General features: G+C 37.7%; 1 non-coding gene across 1 annotated transcript; it reads left to right on the top strand.

The window, feature by feature from the left end:
- The first annotated feature begins 3,511 nt into the window (after positions 1–3,511).
- LOC148548549 (small nucleolar RNA R71) lies at positions 3,512–3,615 on the top strand. Its single transcript, XR_015898252.1, has one exon. It is a non-coding gene; the product is annotated as a small nucleolar RNA R71 (small nucleolar RNA).
- The last annotated feature ends 251 nt before the right edge of the window (positions 3,616–3,866 follow it).

Here is a 3,866-nt window from a genome sequence, read left to right as displayed (position 1 = left end):
CTTTTGTAACTCCAGAAAATCTACTTCGAGTGCAGGAGGGTCAGAATCCAACAGCATCTGCAGTCCTTTCTCAGCCTCTGAATCAGATTTTTGCTCAGGTCCCTCAATTTTAGCCGGAAAATACCTGAAATCATAGAAAAACACACAAAGTCATAGTAAAGTCCAGAAATGTGATTTTTGCATAAAAACTAATAAAAATATAATAAAAAGTAACTAAAATATACTAAAAACTATGTAAAAACAATGCCAAAAAGGGTATAAATTATCCGCTCATCACAACACCAAACTTAAATTGTTGCTTGTCCCCAAGAAGCTAAAAACAAAATAGGATAAAAAGTAGAGAATATACAATAAACCTCAAAAATATCCATGAAGATTAGTTTCACTTAGATGAGCGGGACTAGTAGCTTTTTGCTTCTGAACAGTTTTGGCATCTCACTTTATCATTTGAAGTTCAGAATGATTGGTATCCATAGGAACTCATAATTCAGATAGTGTTATTGATTCTCCTAGTTTAGTATGTTGATTCTTGAACACAACTACTTTATGAGTCTTGGCCGTGACCCTAAGCATTTTGTTTTCCAGTATTACCACCGGATACATAAATGCCACAGACACATTACTGGGTGAACCTTTTCAGATTGTGACTTAGCTTTACTAGAGTCCCCAGTTAGAGATTTCCAGAGCTCTTAAGCACACTCTTTTACTTTGGACCATGACTTTAACCGCTCAGTCTCAAGCTTTTTGCTTGACACCTTCACGCCACAAGCACATGGTTAGGGACAGCTTGGTTTAGCCGCTTAGGCCAGGATTTTATTCCTTTGGGCCCTCCTATCCATTAATGCTCAAAGCCTTGGATCGTTTTTACCCTTGCCTTTTGGTTTAAAGGGTTATTGGCTTTTTCTGCTTGCTTTTTCTTTTTCTCTCTTTTTTTCTTTATTTTTTGCCATATTTTTTTTTCGCAAGCTTTGTTCACTGCTTTTTCTTGCTTCAAGAATCAATTTTATAATTTTTCAGATTATCAATAACATTTCTCCTTTTTCATTATTCTTTCAAGAGCCAACAATTTTAATATTCATAAACTTCAATACATTCATTCAGAAAACAAAAAGTATTGCCACCACATCAAAATAATTAAACTAATTTCAAGATAGAATTCGAAATTCATGTACTTCTTTTTCTTTTTCGGAAAACATTTTTCATTTAAGAAAGGTGAAGGATTCATGGAATAATCATAACTTTAAGACATAGACACTAGACACTAATGATCATGTAATAAAGACACAAACATAGTCAAAACATAAAGCATAAAAACTGAAAACAGAAAAGAAAATAAACAAGGAGATTAAAGAATGGGTCCACCTTAGTGATGGTGGCTTCTTCTTCGTCTTAAAGAACCAATGGAGTTCTTGAGCTCCTCTATGTCTCTTCCTTGCCTTTGTTGCTCCTTTCTCATGGCCTTTTGGTCCTCTCTGATTTCATGGAGAATGATGGAGTGCTTTTGGTGAGGTCCATGAGTGGTCTCTCTTGTTTGCTCCATCCTCTTTCTAGTGATGGGCTTTTGAGATGAATTTCTCCATCTCCCATGACTCGGAGTTGGAAGCAACTGCCTTCCCTTTCCTCTTTCTAGAGGTTTCTCCGGCCTTAGGTGCTATTAATGGTTATGGAAAAATAAAAAGCAGAGCTTTTTCCACACCAAACTTAAAAGGTTTGCTCGTCCTCGAGCAAAATAAAACAGAAGGGAGTAGAAGAAGAATGATGCAATTAATTTTGAAAACTTGTTACTGTATGCAAGAAAAATTAAAAAGAGTTGAAAAGAATTTGAAAAGGTATGTATGTTTTAGAAAACATTTTGGAAGGAATTGAAAAGAATTGAAAGAGAATTTAAACGAATTTGAAAGATTATTAATTTTTGAAAATAGAAATTGAAAGATGAATGTTTCAAATATGTTTGATGCAAAAAATTATGAATTCAAACATGAAAAATTGAAAAAAATTGAATTGGAAACAAAATTACCTCCCTTGTGTCATCCTGGCGTTAAACGCCCAGAATGCTATCCATTATGGCGTTTAAAGCCCACTTAACTGCCTCTTTGGGCGTTTAACGCCCAGCCAGATACCCTGACTGGCATTAAATGCCAGGAACCCTTCTTTACTGGGTGTTTTTGTGAATGCCCAGAATGCTACATTTCTGGCGTTAAACGCCCAGAATGCTGCCGGCATGGGCGTTAAACGCCCATTCTGCTATCCTTACTGGCGTTTAAATGCTAGTAAGCCTGTCCTCCAGGGTGTGCTATTTTTTATGCTATTTTTTATTCTGCTTTAATTCTACAGCTATTTTTATGACTTCACATGATCATCAACCTAAAAAAAACATAACATGGCAATGGAAAACAAATGTCTATAAAATAAATATAATTAAATAACATTAGGTTGCCTCCCAATAAGCGCTTCTTTAATGTCAATAGCTTGACAGTGAGCTCTTAGAGAGCTTCATAGAGACTCAGAGCATGATGGTGGCTTCCCAACGCCAAACTTAGAGTTTGAATGTGGGGGCTCTGCTTGACTCTGTATTGAGAGAAGCTTTTCATGCTTCCTCTCCATGGTTACAGAGGAAGTTCGTTGAGCCTTAAACACAAGGTAGTCCTCATTAGGGAGCTCCTTAGTGGTCAGTGGACGTCCATTGAGGTCTTCTTCACTGGAAATCACTGCCTCCTCCTCCTCTATAGGTTCGGCCACTTTGGATATATTGATGGTCTTGCACTCTCTATTTGGATTCTCTTCTGTATTGCTTGGGAGAGTACTAGGAGGAGTTTCAGTAACTCTTTTACTCAGCTAACCCACTTGTGCCTCCAGATTTCTAATGGAGGACCTTGTTTAAGTCATGAAACTATGAGTCGTCTTAGTTAGATCAGAGACTATGGTTGCTAAGTGAGAGAGGCTCTGCCTAGAATTCTCTGTCTGCTGCTGAGGTGATGATGGAAAAGGTTTGCTATTGTCAAACCGAATTCTCCCACCATTATTATTATTAAAGCCTTGTTGAGGCTTCTGTTGATCCTTCCATGAGAAATTTTGATGATTTCTCCATGAAGGATTATAGGTGTTTCTATAGGATTCTCCTATCTAATTCACCTCTTCCATTGCAGGATTCTTAGGGTCATAAGCTTCTCCTTCAGAGGAGGCTTCTTTAGCACTGCCGGATGCAGCTTGCATTCCAATCAGATTCTGAGAAATCATATTGACTTGCTCAGTCAATATTTTATTCTGAGCCAATATCGCATTTAGAGTATCAATCTCAAGAACTCCTTTCTTCTGAGTCTTCCCATTATTCACAGGATTTCTTTCAGAAGTATACATGAACTGGTTATTTGCAACCATTTCAATGAGTTCCTGGGCTTCTGTAGGTGTTTTCTTCAGATGAAGAGATCCACCAGTAGAGTGGTCCAATGACATCTTAGACAATTCAGACAGACCATCATAGAATATACATAAGATGCTCCATTCTGAAAGTATGTCAGAAGGACACCTTCTGATCAATTGCTTGTATCTTTCCCAAGCTTCATAGAGGGATTCACCTTCTTTCTGTCTGAAGGTTTGGACTTCCACTCTAAGCTTGCTCAGCTTTTGAGGTGGAAAGAATTTGGCCAAGAAAGCATTGACCAACTTTTCCCAAGAGTTCAGGCTTTCTTTAGGTTGTGAGTTCAACCATGTCTTAGCTCTGTCTCTTACAACAAAGGGGAAAAGCATAAGTCTGTAGACCTCAGGATTAACCCCATTGGTCTTAACAGTGTCACAGATTTACAAGAATTCAGCTAAGAACTGATGAGGATCTTCCAATGGAAGTCCATGAAACTTGCAATTCTGCT

The sequence above is a fragment of the Arachis ipaensis genome, chromosome B8, assembly GCF_059453495.1.
Source record: "Arachis ipaensis isolate K30076 ecotype BB chromosome B8, ASM5945349v1, whole genome shotgun sequence".
NCBI classification, from domain to species: domain Eukaryota; kingdom Viridiplantae; phylum Streptophyta; class Magnoliopsida; order Fabales; family Fabaceae; genus Arachis; species Arachis ipaensis.
Note: the sequence above shows the minus strand (reverse complement) of the source record. Positions and strands in the feature narration are given on the sequence as shown.